Raw genomic sequence first — 19,890 nt, 5'->3', positions numbered from 1 at the left:
CCTATTTCTGATAGCTCTTGGGTAAGCCCAGTTCAAGTAGTACCCAAGAAATCTGGGGTAACAGTGGTCCAAAATGATGCAAACGAACTTATCCCAACTAGGACCCAAACGGGATGGAGGGTCTGTATAGACTATAGAAAGTTGAATGCTGCGACAAGGAAAGATCACTTTCCTTTGCCATTTATTGATCAAATGTTGGAAAGACTAGCCGGACAAGAGTTTTACTATTTTCTTGATGGATACTCCGGTTACAACCAGATCCCCATAGCCGCTGAAGATCAAGAAAAGACTACATTCATCTGTCCATTTGGTACTTTTGCCTATAGACGAATGCCCTTTGGACTATGTAATGCACCGGCAACCTTTCAGAGATGCATGATCAGCATATTTTCAGATATGATAGAACGATTTCTAGAAATTTTTATGGATGACTTTTCTGTTTTTGGTCTAACCTTCTCCGAGTGTCTGAATCACCTGCAATTAGTTCTAGAACGATGTAAGGAGAAGCACCTAGTTCTCAACTGGGAAAAATGTCAGTTTATGGTCAAACAGGGAATAGTTCTTGGCCATGTCATTTCTAAAAAGGGGATTGAAGTGGACAAGGCCAAAATAGATCTAATTGCAAGTCTTCCACCACCTAAATCTGTGAAAGAAATACGTTCATTTTTAGGTCATGCTGAATTCTATAGAAGGTTTATTGCCAACTTTAGCAAAGTAGCACGTCCACTGACTAATCTTTTGGCAAAGGATACTAAATTTGAATTTATTCATGAGTGCTTGGAATCTTTTGAATTTCTAAAAAATGCACTTGTATCAGCTCCAATCATTCATCCTCCTGTCTGGTCTGAACCATTTGAATTAATGTGTGATGCGTCCGATCATGTTGTGGGCGCAATCTTAGGTCAACGAATAAATAAGCTGCCTAGAGTGATATATTATGCAAGTAAAACCTTAAATGATGCGCAGCTTAACTACACCACAACTGAGAAGGAGTTCCTTGCCGTTGTCTTTGCTTTAGAGAAATTTAGATCTTATTTGGTTGGGACCCACACCATTGTTTACACCGATCACTCAGCCATTAGACATCTCCTAGCAAAGAAGGATGCCAAGGCACATTTAATCAGATGGATTTTGCTCCTTCAAGAATTTGACCTAGAAATTAGGGACAAGAAAGGCACTGAGAACGTTGTAGCAGATCATTTGTCCCGAATTCCAGTTGCACCATCTAGTGAACCACCCATCAATGAATCTTTTCCAGATGAGCAACTCATGTCTTTGTCTACTGAACCTTGGTTTGCTGATATTGTAAATTATTTAGCCATAGGCAAGATACCTTCTCATTGGACTAAGCAGGATAAATATAAATTCTTTGCCCAAGTGAAGTATTTCATTTGGGATGATCCTTATCTTTTTAAACAATGTCCTGATCAAATTATTAGAAGGTGTATCCCAGATAACGAAGTCATGAATATTTTATCTTTTTGTCATGATCAAGCATGTGGGGGTCACTTCGCGTCTAAGAAAACTGCTGCTAAGGTTCTCCAATGTGGTTTTTATTGGCCCAATTTGTTTAAGGATGCTCACGAATATTGTAAAAATTGTGCTCAATGTCAGAAAATGGGCCGAATCACCAAGCGACACATGATGCCACTCAACCCAATCTTGGTAGTTGAAGTTTTTGATGTTTGGGGGATCGATTTCATGGGACCATTTCCAAATTCCTTTGGAAATGAATATATTCTAGTAGCAGTTGATTATGTTTCAAAATGGGTAGAAGCAATTGCATGTAGAACACCTGATAGCAAAATGGTCATTAAGTTTCTTAAAGAAAATATTCTCTCCCGTTTCGGTATTCCTAGGGCAATCATTAGTGATCGGGGAACCCATTTTTGTAACCGACCTTTTGCAACATTGATGAAAAAGTATAATGTCACCCACAAATTGGCCACACCATATCATCCTCAAACTAGTGGGCAAGTTGAAGTGTCAAACCGACAAATCAAACAGATCCTGGAAAAAACTGTTAATGCCAATAGAAAGGATTGGTCTTTAAAATTAATTGATGCACTTTGGGCATACCGAACCGCTTTCAAGACCAATCTAGGAATGTCTCCTTATAGGATTGTGTTTGGTAAACCATGTCACTTGCCTATTGAGATAGAACACAAAGCCATGTGGGCCATCAAACAACTAAATACAAATTTGAACGATGCTGGAAACCATAGGAAGCTTCAATTGAATGAATTAGAAGAACTTAGAAATGAAGCCTATGAAAATGCAAGGATATACAAGGAACGAACCAAAGCATTTCATGATCAATCAATTATAAGAAAAACTTTCAATATCAGACAAAAGGTGCTCTTATATAACTCTAGATTACATCTGTTTCCAGGAAAGCTTAGGTCTAGATGGACAGGACCATTTTTAGTAAAGGAAGTTTTTTCACACGGAGCTGTTGAGATTGAAAACCCAAGTAATGGTGTTATCTTTAAAGTTAATGGTCAACGATTAAAACCATTCTTGGAATTACCTGTCAAGACTGTTGAAGATGCCATGGTTCTTTATGAACCAACTTATTCTGATTAAGTTGCTTCGAGGTTTGGTCTGGCTGAAGACATAAAACTTAGCGCTTCTGGGAGGCAACCCAGCTTATTTAATTTCTAATACTTTCTTTGTTTTCAGTTTGCTTAGGACAAATAAATTAGATAAACTCCATTGGGGACAATGTCGGTCAAGTTGAGGGGAGAGCTTGAACAAAATCAGGTGTTATCATTTCCTTTTCCTTCCACTATGAGTTATTTCTTGCATTTAATATATTATGTAAAAAAAATAAAAAAATAATAAAAATATATATATATATATATATATGAAATAAATTAATCTATAAAAGAAATAAGAGTAAGTTAGAAAGTATTTGCTAATGTAGTGAGTCACGGAGAAGATTAGCTGGTTAGACTCTTGGTGGCTTAGGTCATTTAAAGACTATTAGCACTTCCAATTGCACATGCACACTAACAAGGTAAAGTAGGTGTTAATTGTAAGGTCAATTAAGGATTTGAGTATTATTTAAATTAGATAATTTTTTCTACACCCCAATTGAAGAAATTTGAATTTAAGGAAAGAGCTACCTGCCTGAAATAAAATGCAAAACACAGAGTAAATGTGGATTGCCCTAAGCCTAGTAACCGGGTCTCTTCACCTAAGTCAAGTGTTGAGATTCGCGTCAAACGGTGGTGGGAAGGCCAGGATGCTCAGCAAAAAAAAAAAAAAAAAAAAAAAAAAAAAAAAAACAGTGTGAAAGCTACCTTAGTTCTTTGTTTAATCTGGGGTGTATAGAAAATTAATCGAACTAAGTTATGAAAAATGATACAATTGGCCTGTACAAGTTAATACTGAAATACTAAGTTAGTTATCACTCACACAAGTGCTATAAAACTTTAAGTGTACTCTAAGAAAGCTTCTAAGTAGACTGACTACCGATTCTAATTCGAAGCTCATTACTTAGTAATACTAGAAAACTTCTTGAATTTCGATCTTAAATTAATTTGCAAAGGAAGGATCTTTTTGGAATATGATCTTATTTTGGTACATTGCTAAGGGACTAGCAATGATTAAGTTGGGGGGTGTGATTTATGTCACAAATTGACATAAAAAATATCAATTAATATCTAAATTATCTAACTTTATTAAGAAATTGATACTTATTATTATATTTTGCAGAAGAAGAGATCATCAATAGAAAGAACAAGGAAAGAGGATTCCAACGGCGCAAATTTTATGCAAAACGGAGTTAAATTGACCCAGGAATTGAAGAATGAAGAAAGAAGACTCAATTGGGTCAAACCCGAGTCAAATCAGATCAAAATTGGTCAAAAATCAACTGATTTGGTGATCTGGTTAGCCGCCTGGTCCACAGCAACAGGCGCATGGACCATGGACCCATCGGCGCACCATAAACCCCCTAAAACCTCTTAGTCCCACATCGGAAGTTTTGAAAACCTTATAACCCCCAAATGCCTATAAAAAGCCCCCAAAGGCCCTTGTTTTATATATTCTTCCTTCTGATCAAGCTTGTAACCCTAGATAGTGGGGTTTTTTAGCTCTCTTTTCAAGCCTCGAGCTTTGAGGTTTTTGTAATAAATTTTTTTTATATATAAAATCTTATTTTTATGCAATTTCATCTCTTTACATTATGCAATTTATTTTTCTTGCAATTAGGATAGTTTAATTTATGCAATTTAATTTTATGCAATTAGGTTAGTTTAAATTATGCAGTTTAAATTTATTAGGATAGTTTAATTTATGAAATTAGGGTAGTTTATTTTTCTGTATTTAAATTTTGCAAGTAGATTTAGATCATGTCTAGCTAAGCATCCCTTCTAGGGTTTGCGATGAAGCTAGATCATGAGTAGAGATTTTACATAGGGTTCTTTCTTTTTCTTAGGGTTTCTTTTTCTTCCTCTTTTGCCAAGAATTTTTGATGAACTACAGTTGGATCAGAGTCCCTTCATAGTTCATGCTTGATTCAGTGCATAGGAGGAGAAAACCCTAAGGGATCCTAGTTACTACTCCCCTGTAAAGAATCTTGATGGGTTATCGTTGGGCCTTAGTCCCTTCATAATCTATGCTTGGGAAAGACAAGAGGAGTAGTCGTTAGGATCAATAAGAAAAATTCTAGGTAGAATTTCCTAATCTAGATCTAGTGGATTCAAAAACCCTAGATCCTTAGTCTTATTGTCTTTAGCAAACAACTTTCGACTTTCGATTTTTGTTAAAGCTCGCTTGAGCATAGATTTGAAAATTATTTTTAAAACCAAGTCTCTGTGGGATCGACCCGTACTCGCTGGTCGTGCTACTCTGCACACCGTGCGCTTGCGATTTTATTTACAAATTTTAAGATTTGAACATCAGGAGCCGATGAAAAAGCCGCACCCGGACGACGTAATCACCTTTACGGAGGACGACGTTCGGGGCATCCAAACTCCCCACGACGATGCTGTTGTTGTGTCGGCGACAATAGCCAATTATGATGTAAAACGAATTTTTGTTGATAATGGAAGTTCAACGAATGTTTTGTTTTACTCGATCTTCTCCCGAATGCAACTGTCAACTGACCGACTTAAGAGGGTCTCCATGCCCTTGATCGGCTTTGCCAGAGATGCCGTCACGATAGAGGAAGAAATCACCCTGCTCGTGACGGTCGGCACCGAACCACGGCAAAGCACGGTCTGCCTAACTTTCGCGGTCGTCCAAGTTCCTTCGGCCTACAACGCCATACTCGGACGACCCGGATTGAACGCCCTCAGAGCAATCGTCTTGACGTACCATCTCCTTGTTCGGTTCTTGACCAAAAATGGGATCGGAGAGATGCGCGAAGATCAACAGCTCGCCCGGCGATGCTTCCAAATCTCTGCTCAAAGCGACGAGTCGAGGGGTTCTTTGACAATCGACAAGCTGGACCAACAGGAGGAGGAAGAACGAGGTTCGCCGGCTGAGCAGCTCGAGGCGATCCTGATAGGAGAACATCCTGACAGGAGAGTTTGGGTCGGGTCCCAACTGTCCGACACCGAACTACGCCGACTGACGGAGCTGCTGACGGCCAATGCCGACATATTTGCTTGGTCAGCGGCAGATATGTCAGGCATCCCCCCAGAAACCATAACCCACCGACTCGACATCGACCCGACGATGAGACCGGTGAGGCAGAAGAAAAGGTCCTTCGCTCCAGAAAGGCAGAGGGCCATCGACGAAGAAGTGGACAAGCTACTCGAAGCAGGCTTCATCCAAAAATCCACGTATCCCGATTGGCTCGCCAATGTCATCATGGTCAAAAAAGTCAACGGGAAGTGGAGGATCTGCATCGACTACACCGACCTCAACCGAGCCTGCCCGAAAGATAGCTTCCTGCTTCCCAAGATCGACCAGCTGGTGGATGCGACGTCCGGATTTCGACTGCTCAGCTTCATGGACGCCTTCGTTGGGTACAACCAGATCCGGATGGCGCCTGAAGACGAGGAGCACACCGCGTTCGTGACTCCCAAGGGCCTCTACTGTTATCGGGTGATGCCCTTCGGACTGAAGAATGCCGGCGCCACCTACCAGCGACTCGTCAATAAGGTCTTCAAAGATCAGATCGGCCGCAACATGGAGGTGTACGTGGACGACATGCTGGTGAAAAGCACGCAGATCCCGGACCACGTTCAGGATCTCGAGGAGGCCTTCCACACCCTTCGACGACACCGAATGAAGCTCAACCCGACCAAGTGTGCTTTTGGGGTGACCTTAGGGAAGTTCCTCAGATTCCTCGTTTCTCAGAGAGGGATTGAGGCCAACCCTGAGAAGATAAAGGCAATCCTCGACATGCATCATCCGAACACCAAGAAGGAGGTCCAACAGCTGAACGAAAAAATTGTCGCTCTTAGCCGATTCATTTCTCGATCAGCTGAAAGGTGCCTCCCATTTTTCAAAACTTTGCGTCATGCAAATGGATTTTCTTGGTCGGATGAGTGCCAGCGGGCCTTCGAAGACCTGAAGAGGTACTTGGCTTCCCCCCCGCTGCTCGTAAAGCCGCAGGTCGGGAAAACCCTGTATCTCTACTTGGCCACATCTTCTGAGGCGATCAGTTCGGTGCTCGTCCGAGAAAATGAGTGCCGAACCCATCAGCCTATCTACTACACCAGCAAGGTGCTTCACGACGCCGAAGCAAGATACTCGGAGATGAAAAAGATGATTTTTACCCTGACCGTCTCCGCGCAACGACTCCGTCCGGTGCTCACCAACCAGCCCCTGAGGGCGATACTGCGCCGACCCGACACATCTGGATGACTCGCGAAGTGGACGATGAAGCTCAGCGAGTTCGACATTCAGTACCGACCAAGGCCTGCCCTGAAAGCTCAGGTCTTGGCTGACTTCATCGCCGAATGTCCGACAACCGACCAAGGGTCGGGAGCTGAAGACCCAGGATGAGATGCGGTCTCTAAGCCAGACCCGATCTCCACCTGGGTACTCCACATCGATGGAGCCTCAAATGCTCAAGAAAGCGGGGCCGGGCTCCTGCTCACGAATTCGGATGGGGTGGTCACCGAGTACGCCCTCCGGTTCGACTTCAAGGCCTCCAACAACCAAGCCGAATACGAGGCACTCCTCGTCGGCTTGAGGATGGCAAGGGAGCTGGGCGTCGACGGCCTCCGGGCATTCTCCGACTCTCAGCTGATCGTAGGGCAGGTCAAGGGCGAATTCGAGGTGCGAGATCCGACCATGGTCAAGTACCTTCAGAAAGTGAAGGACCTCGTGGCACGCCTCAAGTATTTCGAAATTTCCCACATCCCAAGGTCGGAGAACGCCCGTGCCGACGCACTCTCCAGACTGGCGACTTCGGCCTTCGACTCCTTGGGTCGGACGTTCATGGAGAATCTCGAGCACCCGAGCATCGATCGGGTCGACGAGGTACTGCAGCTGACATCCGAACCAAGTTGGATGGACCCGATCGTCCGGTATCTGACCGACGGGATCAGTCCCGAAGATCCCACGGAGGCCAAGCGACTCCGATGGTCGGCCTCACAATATGTCATCATGGACGGCCGACTCTACAAGAGGTCGTTCTCCCTTCCCCTGCTTAGGTGTTTGGGACCGACCGATGCCGACTACGCTCTCCGAGAGGTTCACGAAGGAATTTGCGAGAATCACTTGGGGGGCAAGTCTCTGGCCTACAAAGTCCTGCGACAAGGCTACTACTGGCCTACCATGAAGAAGGATACGGCCGAGTTGGTCCGGAGGTGCGAGCCATGTCAAAAGTACGCCAACATCCAACACCAACCGGCCAGTCAAATTGCTCCTATTGTCGCTCCGTGGCCCTTCGCCCAGTGGGGAGTCGACATTCTCGGCCCATTCCCACCAGCGTCGGGTCAGAGGAAGTTCATAGTCGTCTCCATCGACTACTTCACCAAATGGGTGGAGGCTGAGCCCCTGGCACAGATCACCGAGCGGAAGATGGAGGACTTCATCCAAAAGTCCGTCATCTTCAGGTTCGGGTTGCCGCACACCATCATCACCGACAATGGACGGCAATTCGACAACCAGGACTTCAGAGACTTCTGCGCCAGGTTCCACATCAGGCACCACTGACTTCAGTCGGGCACCCCCAGTCCAACGGCGAGGTCGAGGTGACCAACCGAACCTTGCTCTACGGACTCAAGACCCGACTAAACGAAGCCAAAGGCCTCTGGGTCGACGAGCTAGGCTCCGTTCTGTGGGCTTACCGAACGACCCCCCGCGTTCCGACCGGGGAGTCGCCTTTCAGTTTGGCCTATGGAACGGAGGCCATGATCCCGCTCAAGATTGGACTACCATCTTCCAGGGTCGAGCGGTACCAAGAGTCGGACAACTCCGAGAGTCGGAGGGCCGACTTAGACCTCCTCCCCGAACTGCGGGATGAGGCCCAAATTCGCATGGCTTCGTACCGACAAAGGATCGCCCGGTATTACAACGCCAAGGTCAGACCGAAGCTTTTCAGGCCTGGCGACTTGGTCTTGAGGAAGGCAGAAGTGTCGAGGCCCTTGGACCAAGGGAAGCTGGCCCCCAATTGGGAAGGACCCTACAAGGTAGCAGACACCTACGGTCCGAGAGCCTACCGACTGGAGACCCTTAAAGGGAAACCCATTCCCCGAACTTGGAACGCCGACAACTTGAAGCTGTATTACCAGTGAACTTTGTGATTCAGTAGTCGGAATACAAATTCAGTTTGAAAGTTTGGAGTTTTAACTCTTCGACTAATGATCGGTGCTCATCAAGGCCAAGCCCCGACATGCCAAGGTAGACTTAGTATCCTCTTGGAACCAACGGCCTTATCGCCGGTGATCCATCGGACTCTTGCGAGGACCGACTCATCTACATGGGCGGGAGTTGACACTCCTTCGACGATCGATGATCGACGATGCGTCGGACCCTTACAAGGACCGATGAACTCTTATTGACGGGAGTCGACACTCCTTCGACGATGCGTCGGACCCTTACAAGGACCGATGAACTCTTATTGACGGGAGTTGACACTCCTTCGACGATGCGTCGGACCCTCACAAGGACCGATGAACTCTTATTGACGGGAGTTGACACTCCTTCGACGATCGACGGTACGTCGGACCCTTACAAGGACCGATGCGCCCTTACGGACGGGAGTTAACACTCCTTCTACGGTCGAACTTTCGGGCCAAACCATCGGCTGACAAGCCGATCGGGCCCCGATCAAAGAGAGGCGAAAAGCCTACGCGACTGACGTCGCAATTTCCGATCAGGCCACGGCCAGTCGAGGGATATTCGGCTTACCACCGTCTATCGCACAACGCGACCTTAGTCGCATCCACGACTTGCCGACCGACCTGCGGCCGACTGGACGACGTTCGGCTTGCTACCGTATGTCGAAAAATACAGAATGAATACCCGACGCAAGAGCATGGGGATCCGACTTACTGTCGTTCCCTCGACACTGCGCCGGACGACATTCGACTGAACGCGTCTATGGAAGCCCGACTACCGAACCTTTACCAGGTTCGGTCGGCTCCCGACTCAACAAGACGCGCCCGACTGATGAGCTCGACTATCAGAAGCCGACCCAAAGTCGGGACTTACCCTTCTTTCGTAGCGGCACGAGTTGCCGAACGTCCTACCGACTTATGTGAGTTAGCGACTTACACAAGCTAATGACTCACTAAGGCATTCAACTATACATTTGGAAGAAAGAGACGAAGGGAAAACAGGAGAAATTTTCATTCAAAATTTTCATTCAAAAGTACAAAGCCGGGTCGAAGCCCGATTACTTGTATTTCAAAAAATAGAAAAAGCAAAGGAAAATCGGTATGGCCCGATCAGCCATCTGAGTCGATCTCCTCGACCGATGGGAGATCGGGGATGACTGGTGTGTCGGCCACGAGCGGAGCCGGGTCGACGGCTGAAGCTGGTCCTTCGGTCGGCGGGGGACTGGCAGTCGGCGCCGCTTCCTCCGGGATGACTTCCTCCGCAGCAACTACGCCTCCCGACGGCTGGTCGGCCATCTCCTCGGTAGCTTCCTCCTCGGCCCCCGGTGGGACGATGCTGCTAAGGTCGAGCTCCGGATACAAGGCCCGGACTGCCTCCCGACCGTCCTCGTACCCCACCCGGTACGAGGCGAAACCCGACTCGAGCATCTCCTCCCGAAATTGGTCGGAGACCCGGAAGTCGTCAACCGCTCGGTCGGCCGATTCCCTCACCGACCTTGCCTCTTCCTCCGCTCGACCGAGCGATTCCTTCGCCGACTCTGCCTTCGCCTTTGCTATGTCGGCATCGGCCTGGGCGATCGAAAGCTCCTCCTCGGCCTTGGCGAGCTTCTCCAGGCTCACCCGAAGCTGCTCGCGCTCTCCTTGGAGTTCGGCGGTGGCACCGTCTCGTTCGTGCCGAAGACGACGCACGGCCCGACCCTTATGTCTGGCCTCCTTCTTGGCCGACCTAAGCTCGGACCCAAGTCGGGAGACCTCGTCTACTAACTTGGCCTCCCGGTCGGCCGACTGCTGAAGATGGTCGGCCAACATCGCCCTCTCGGCTTCGGCCGCCGCCGACCTCTCCTTATAAGCGGCCCGGACATTGCCGAACCTCCGGTACCCGGCCTCCAGTTCCGACATTGTATAGATCAACTGTCGATTGCAAATGCTTCGTCAGGATCACATAACAAGAAAAACTTCTAAGGAAAAGAGAAGGTGATGCGAAGCTTACCTCGACCATAGTCGGATAGAACCTGGACAGCATCTCGGTTACCTGCCGAGATCTCAGCGACTCAACGTCGGCCGGAAGAAGAATCCCCTGGCACAACCTCCTCGCCAGGTTGTGGTCGGCCAACGCCGATGCACCCTCGGGGAACTGCGTGCTGGGCGGCACAGATCGGCTCCCCGACCTTGTCTCATCCGCGGGGTCCATCGGGGCTTTCCCTCGATCGGCCGCCCCGACCGACGGAACCTGCAGCGAGGGGATGCTCGAAGTAGAACCAGCACCCCCCGCTGCGGCCACAGACGCCGCCGGATGATGTTCGGTTTTTCGAACTACATCCGGCTCCATCGCCTCCGGTGATGCCGCCGACGTTCCTTCGGTCGCTTCACCCATCGGCCTCTCCTCCGAACGCGTCGTCGGAGCCGCGAGCGCGATGACGGGCTCGGATTGATCGGTCACCGATGCTTCGATGATCGGCGCCGCTGGAGCAGGCTTCTTCGGTGGATGCGAAGGTCCGGCCCCCGATGCTGGCCTCTTCCTTGTCGCGAATTGCCGAATCTCCGCGTCTGTCGGCCGCATTCTTGGAGGTGTCCCTACAATACCGACAAAGGTGTTAGCTAAAGAACCGGACTAAGGGTCGGATGAGAAGGAGACCGAAAAATCGGACGATACCTAATCGGGGGACCAAGCTTAAGCCGGCGTCATAGAGAGCTTGTTCGGTAACAAGCTCCCTCTGCTTCGGGACCGACATATCTTTTAGTCGGTGGAAGTCCTCCCGGTCGTCCGCTTCCACCCGACTGTTGTCATTGGCTTCGGTTCGGGGCACGCCCCAGTGAGAAGGAAAGCCCCAAGAAGACGGAGAAGAAACAAAGAAGAATTGGTTCTTCCACCCATGAATGGACGATGGAAGACCGGTGATGAAGGAAAGACCCTTCCGGGGGTTGAAGAGCCACCACCCTCGGGCTTTAGGGTGGGGTCGGAGCACAAAGAAGGCCCGGAAGAGAGAAATGCGAGGGTTGGTCGGCAAGAGCTGACACAACAACGCAAAACTAATTATGAGCCGGACAGAGTTCGGCGCTAGCTGCGCCGGACAGAGTCCGTAATAGTTCAGAAGATTCCGGATGAACTCCGGAATCGGGAGCCGAAGACCTGCGCGGAGGTCCTCGACATACAGCGCCAGCTGACCAGGCGGAGGGCTGTTAACCCGACCGCCGGCCCCTGGGGCGGACAGTTGAAACTGCTCCAGGATGCAGTATTGCTCCCGAAGCCAATCAACATTCGGCCCCGAAAGCGAGGAAGCCTCATCTTCCGGAGTCGATCGGGAGTCGTCGGTCGGGTTCCCCGACCGAGCTCCCTGATCGGATTCCTGGCCATTGTACCGGAACCGAATAAGAAAGGAACGGGGAAGAAGAAGAAGATGAGGAGGACGAAGAGGAGACCACGAACCGGAGGAGCTCTTCTGGAAGCAAGAAAGCTCTGCCCGCGACGACTGAGAAATCGCCCGGACAGAGTTTCGGCAGCAAAATGGCAATGGTGGGGTCTTGGGTCCGAGAGGTCCTATATATATAGGCCCGACCGACGGCCAAGATGACTCCGTGCCGACCGAAGCTCCATGGATGCGCGACACATGGCGGCCTCCGGGTGGCTGAGGATTCGGCGCGCCCCGTCCCGGGACGGCCGCACCGCCCATATTAAATGCGGGGGGCGCCGGCCAACCACCTTCGACACGGGGCACGCGGGGACGCGGTTCCGCATTTATGCGCCTGCGCCGATTCGCATTCCCGATGGGACGCCTGCCAGCGCCCCACGCTCCCACGATCGGCGTCGGATATTCGGTCGTCTGACACCGTATCGTCCGGCGTCCGATCTCCTGACACCGACGTAACGTCTGACGACGACAAGACGCGACGCCTGACATCAGACGCGACGTCTGACACCTGACGCCGACGTGACATCTGACACCGACTAGACGTCCAGATCGCTTGGCATTTATGAGACGTCTGACATCGGATCAGCCGGCGGTGCGGTCGGATCTGTCCATACGACAACCCCACTCCTAGTCGCCCAGGATTGCTGCCCGAGTGAGAGCATCGGCCAGCTCACCGTCCGACTTAGGAGTGGAGGGGGGCAACTGTTGGGGAATACCCACCGACCGACCGACCGATGGCCGGAGGAACCGACCGACTGCTGAAAGGACCGACCGACTGACGGCCCGACAGACCGACCGACGGTCGGACCGACCAATTGGCGGTCGGAGCGACCGACTGACGGACGTCATCACTGGCTAATTATCGGCTCACGACCGACTGAGGATATGTCAGGCGCACCTTTCCCGACCGACTGAACCCAGAGGTCTGATGACCGACTCACGAAGGACTCGCCGACCAACGGAGGGGCCCGACGCCACTCAGCTGGCCACCGACTTAGGATCGGTCGGCTCCTCCAATCGCCGTACAGCCGCCAGACTTTGTCAGTTCTGACAGCAACATGCGGCACGGCTATCTAGGGGCATTGTCCCACCGAGGACATTGTCAACCCTGGTGATTTGACGGCCACACGGTGACATGACATTTTCACGGTGACTCTGACAGTCTACAGTGAGTTGACAGTTCCTCACTTGTCTGCGCCATTAATGACGGCGCCATACCGTGCTCCACTATATAAGCCGGGGAAGGCAACAGTGCAAGGGATCCGGTCCGCTCCCCCACTTCTCGACTTCGAAACCACAGGCTCGCTCCTCTCTCCCTCTCTCCCTCTCGATCGAGCTCTCTGTCTACATTTCACTGTTGCCCAGTCACCTCTCTGACTTGACCGTCGGAGGGTCCCCACCGGAGCCGCCTCCGGTCAGTGTGGACTTCTCATTTTTGCAGGTGCACGTCCCCCGACGATCGATCGACGAGGCGATTGGCCGCAACAGATATTTTGCTCCTTTGTCCTTAGGAGTGGATCATATTTTTCTTCTCTATTTTCTCTTTTGGTGTATTTAGTTTCTTATTTTTTTTCTTTTTTATTAGAGAATATAGAAAATATTAAAAAAAATTCAGTTGATATTAGAGAATCTAATGGAAGCTAAAAATTTTTCCTAATATTTCTTGATATTCTCTGATACTTTTGTTTTGATGTGCATTCTTTTCTAAACCTTTTGGATGGGATATAATCTTGTATCTTTTTGCCCTAATAATAGAATGACGGATGTGGCCCAGTGCTGATTAGTCTCCTTTTTACTCAAAAAATAATAGTTTGTGTTATGCCTTAGCAAGCTCATCTACTTGTCAATGGAAATTCAACCGATCAGCTACCAAACCACTAAATTATTCTACATATTTACATATTATGGTCTCCTAATTTATGGATTTTTTTTTTAATACGACAGTGCATTTAAACAAATTTTATATGAATATAATCAAAATAATTAAAAAATAGAATATTTTGAAATCATTTCAAAATAATATCTTTTATAGTTCAGAGAGTTTCTTGAGTGCACTCAGCTACACAAGACCATGGATTCTTTGTTATCTATTTCCACAGATAAGTATTTTTATTTGAGAGTGCCTAAAACTCATAAAATTATGGTTTTGCATGGGCATCTATAATAATGCGATGACAGCGTAGTGGCAGAGTTCAGGCTTGTTGTTACTGATTGGACATAAGAAACGGTGCGTTGCGTCTTAAAGTCACCCTCCCCGATGACAACGGAAATGCATTATTAAGGAGATGTAAAATGTCGAAGGAAGACACGAAGGAATAAGTCATTAGTAGATGATGGGACCTTATACGTGCATCATTAATCTATCCATTGGAACAAAAGGCATATTCAGTAAAAAGGTAAACTTTTACTTTTTTTTTTCGCCCCCTTTTTTCCGCCAATGAGTTCCTTCTTCCTATTGTTGTTATTTTAATTTAATTTTATATTATAAAAAAAGTACTTTAAATTTTTTTTATCTATTTTATATATTCTATTCAATAGATATATTTTTTTCAATTATTTTTACTGCACGCGCGCGCGCGCGCACACACACACATATATATATATATATATATATATATATATATATATATATATATATATATATATATATATATATATATAGTATGATTTGGTCGAACAGTTCACGAAATTGGAAGATGATATGGACCTACCAACAAGCCCAATATGTGCTACGTTCTCAAATTTCAGGTTTGTAGATTGAAATAACAAGTTATGCTGCACACTAATCCTATATGGATCATGGTGCATTAAATTAATAATATTAATATCAATTAATATATCATACTAATCCTAAATCGGCACAGGGAGATATATATTATCATACTAATTGACAGTCTCCATGGATTTTTATATGGATCAGCCAACCAAGAGCTTATCGTGGGATAGTTCGCCAAGAGTTTATATCTGGGACAATCTTTATGACTTAAGCAAGACATTTGGATTAGATGGAGATTGAGACATGATCTTGGTTAGTTTAGAGCCAAAAAAAAAGGGGTTAAAGATCATATGATCATGAAAAGAGAAATAGAAGATAAGACATGAAGCTAATGCTGAATAAAAATATTTCACCTGTTAATATATGATGATGCATCTCTTTTGACAAGATGGATAGTTTATGGATATTTACAGTATTCTAGATATTGAACATGAGATTTTATATTTATTTTTATTTTTAGATTATATTATTATACTGGTGTGATATGTGAAATTCTTACAGGACTGTAAAGCTCATACCCCTCCATTTCTCTTTTCTTCTCAAAATTGCAGGATACTTATAATTTACTATGGTATGAATTTGCGAGTAAGCGGATGCATAGACAGAGTGATATTGATACCTGATCAGAGGATTGAAGGAATTCAATTTGTAATTATACAAGTTTCACTAATTACTGAAATTAGACATTGTAGATGTTGAGGTTGTAATGAATTATTTTAGGTCTTGCATATTCTTTAGGGCATCCTAAGGAGTGTGCGGCTATCATGTATCCAATTCGGATGTTGGATTTAGGACGTGACAGAATGGTATCAGAGTATAGATTATGATCATTCGGGGGCTATGATATAAGTAAATAGAATGTGACAGAATAGTATCAGAGCTTAGGTTTGAGATCACTAGAGATTATGAAGTGATATCAAAACTTTATGTATGATCAATAGGATGTGACAGAATGATATCAAAACTTAGGTTTAAGATCACTAGGGACTGTGACATAAGCTATATTAAAGCTTTGGGTTATAATCAGTGGAGTATGATAGAAGGATATCAAACCTTAAATTATGACTACTAAGGATGGTGACGTAAATGGTATCAGAGTAACAAATTATGATTTTAATTGGTTAAAGATTATTTAGTAAATCTTGAAAAAATTTGATAAATTTAAATTAGAGTGCGCAATGAAAGTATAGTGATTTAAGTGAAGATGTTATGGTAGAGGATTTGAATTTCATTTTCTCAATAAAGAAGGTTATCTTAGAGCATGAAGATAAGATGAAAAGTTTGTACCCTTAAGATTTTGACTTGTAGCATTCTAATTTCGAGGACAAAATTATTTTAAGAAGGGAGAGAATGTAATAATCCAGATTTTTATTTAAAAAAAAGAAATAGAATGGAAGAGGACTCTCAAAGGAGTCCTTCTCTTTGAAGTTCGATCGATAGGGAGTCCAAGGCCCATTCAAACTCCGGTAGGCCCTAGGATCCAGATCTATAAATCCTTCTCCCCATCCTCCTCAATACTTTGTCTAACACTTCCCAATCAAATTATCGGCAAAAACCATAAGATCTTTCCTGAATTTCCGTCAAAGTCCTTCGGCGATTCACTGTCGATTTCTCATCAAAGACAAGGTAAAGACCACTTCTTCTCCTTCTTTCTTTTTTCAAACCCCCTAAAGCTTTTGATGGTCAAATTTGATTGTCAGCTGTTAGATTTCATAGAGGGCCGGACATCCTCTATTTTTGTTTCTTTCTTTCCTCTCTACTGGATCGGCTGCCATCGCTGAATGACCTTGGTCACTGAGGATCCGAGACCGTCGGACAGTCCGCCACCACGAGAGGTCACCACTCATCGGGCCATTGCTAGGGAGGTGGTTGGGCTCATGTCTTTCCCCTTCCCTTATTTTCAATGAAGAAGAAGAAGAAAGAAGGATATGGGAATAAAAAGAAAAAGAAAAGAAAAGAAAAAGAAGAAAAAGAAAAAGAAAGGAAAAAGAAAAGGAAAGAAAAGAAAAGAAAAGAAAAAGGAGGAAAAAAAGGGTAGAAAAAATGAGAGAGAGTTCTCTCTCTTTACTCTCTCCTCTCTCTACCTTCTCTCTCTATTTTCTCTTTATAGATTCTCTCTCTACTTTCTCTCTCTAAAATTTTCTCTCTCTTTGTGAATTTTCTCTCTCTAAAAATCTTATGGACTAGTGGAGAGTCCAGATTCTTAGACAAATCTCAATCTTGATTGATCCTGAGAGAGGTCCTAGATTTATATTATTAAGATGGTTTATCTGTAATTTCTTCATATATAATTTTTATATTTGATTATGGTCATGTAGAGATGCGACTGTCTATATAAGATATCGAGTAAAATATCTTGATTTTGGATTCGTAGATTGAGGAGCTCATCAATTTCTGTATTTAGACAGTCAGCGATAAAGATAAGAATCTCTATATATGATCACCATTATATATACTACTTTTATTGTTGGATTTGTATCTTTGGTTTCATATCGTTGGATTCGTGTTGATAGATTATCATGTTGAGATACTATTATTTCTCGTATGATTTTTCAATGTATATATATTGTGTGTTAATATGTATGCATGGCAGTGATTGATGATATGATTATATAGATATGACATATCTATTTTGATCACACTATAAATCGAAATTGATTTGGTGAAATCAATATATAATAATTAAATGAAAAAGATATGGTTTGGACTAGCCTCGTCATATAGAACAGTTCGTCAGGAGCTTATGCCTGGGACAGTCTGATAGGAGCTTATGCCTAGGACAGTCTCCATGGATATATACGTAGATCAGCCGGCCAGAAACTTATATCTGGAATAGGCTGCCAGGAGCTTATACTTGGGATAGCCTCTACGGACTTTTATATGTGGGACAGCCGGCTAGGAGCTCATCTTGGGACAGTTTGCCAAGAGTTTATGTCTGGGACAACCTTTATGACTTAAGCAAGATATTTAGATTAGATGGAGATTGAGATATGATCTTGGTTAGTTCAGGTAAACTAAAACATCTTAGGCTCCTTGATTTGTCGCAAAATAGAATTGTAGCTTTACCTGGCTGGATTACCGACCTTCACAACTTGCAGAATTTGAACCTCGTACGGTGTTCTAGGCTTAAAAGTTTGCCAGAGGGAATGAGTAATATGAGCAGTCTCAGACACCTAGACATCAGCAGATGTCCATTGATTTGCATGCCCCGTTGGTTGGGCCGGTTGACTTGCCTGCAAACAATGACCATGTTTGTCGTGGGCAAAGAGCATGGACGTACTATTTCCAAGTTAGAGCACCTAAATTTGATCGGTGGCGACCTAAAAATCAAGGAACTTCGAAATGTGCAGAATCCAATGGAAGCCACGAAAGCAAACCTGGCATCAAAGACAAACCTGCATTCCTTGGGTCTGATGTGGAATAGGGTCTCATATATGGAATTGACCGCATCCCCCGTAGGAGACGTGGAGCAAGTATTTGAGAGGCTTCAGCCTCACTCTAATCTGAAGGACCTATCTATATGGTCCTATCCAGGTGTCAATTTCCCAACTTGGATGACAAGAATGGAGCTAGCATCATCACCGATCCGCAATCTAGTTAGGATCGAGCTAAGATTTCTCTGGAGATGCGGGTGTGTTCCAACGCTTGGTCATCTACCTTTTCTTCAGAGAATCATTATAGTAGGAATGGCTGCTGTAAAGAGAATCGGAGTGGAGTTCTATGGTGATGGAGGTATGTTTCCGTCTCTACGATATCTCGAAATGATGTGGTTCCGGAATTTGGAGGAATGGTCTACAGAGGCAACAGCAGCAGGAAAATCAATGATGGGGCATTCCCTTGCCTTGAAAGATTTTCTCTAACAGGATGCACCAAATTGAGGGTAGCACCATGTGTCCCACCATCAGTCGTGGATGTTTCTATCGAGGGTGACCGGCTATTATCAGCAGTGAGGACTGGAGGATTGTACAAACTGAGAGATCTGACTATCAGTAACTGTGAAGCACTATTGTTGTCGTCCTGGTGGGAGTGGATGCAGGACCTCACCGCTCTTACTAGGTCGCATATTCGTGACAATAAGCTGATGTATTTGCCCGAGGGCATTTTGCAACTGCGCATGCCCTTCTGCTGGGAGTGGATGCAGGACCTCACTGCACTTACTAAGCTGCAAATTTCTGACGATAAGCTGATGTATTTGCCCAAGGGCTTTTTGCAACTGCGCATGCCCTCCCTCCAAAACTTTAACTTGTGGTGCGGGAGCCTGAAGTCCATATCGGGGGAAGAAAGGGATAAGCAACAGCAGCCTCCCACCTTCTTCATGACCATCCAAAATCTGCGAATAAATTCCTCCAAGGAATTGACCGCTCTACCAGAGTGGCTTGGGAGCCTCATCTCGCTCAGGTGTTTAGAACTTCATGATTGCAGCAAGCTAGCGATGTTGCCCGATGGCCTGCGATGCCTTACAACACTTCAGCAGCTGTGGATTATCTCTTGCCCCCAGCTGGAGAGGCGATGTGACAAGGATAGAGGGGAGGACTGGCCCAAGATCGCTCACATCCCATACATCCGCATCAACGCAAGGAATGCAAAGGAAGAATAAAAAAAAGAAGAAAATAACCAAAAATCTATTACTAGATCAATCAAAAAGTTAAAATTAATGAGTTGCACGGGCCGTGACTGATGTGGCAACCGTACCATTCGGTGAAAATTTATCTCTGTTGGTGCGTCTTCTTCCTTTTCGTTTCTTTTCTTCCTCTTCATTTTGTTGATCGAAACATTGCTGTGTTTGCATTTACTGTTTCTTCTATATCCTCCAATAAAAACAAAATAAAAACCTGGTCCTCTAGGCTTTGACATCTTGGAATCTCATGAACTATTTCAAAGTTTAAAAAGTTGCGTAAATTTTTCTTTAATCTTATTTAATTTTTGAATCCTACTCAGCATGCTTGTTTCTAAA

General features: G+C 45.7%; 1 pseudogene; it reads left to right on the top strand.

The window, feature by feature from the left end:
* Positions 1 to 17,974: 17,974 nt before the first annotated feature.
* On the top strand, positions 17,975 to 19,662 carry LOC109506549 (putative disease resistance protein RGA1; annotated as a pseudogene).
* The last annotated feature ends 228 nt before the right edge of the window (positions 19,663 to 19,890 follow it).

Source organism: Elaeis guineensis, chromosome 13 (assembly GCF_000442705.2).
Source record: "Elaeis guineensis isolate ETL-2024a chromosome 13, EG11, whole genome shotgun sequence".
Classification (NCBI taxonomy): domain Eukaryota; kingdom Viridiplantae; phylum Streptophyta; class Magnoliopsida; order Arecales; family Arecaceae; genus Elaeis; species Elaeis guineensis.
This window is presented reverse-complemented; position numbering and strand designations above follow the sequence as displayed.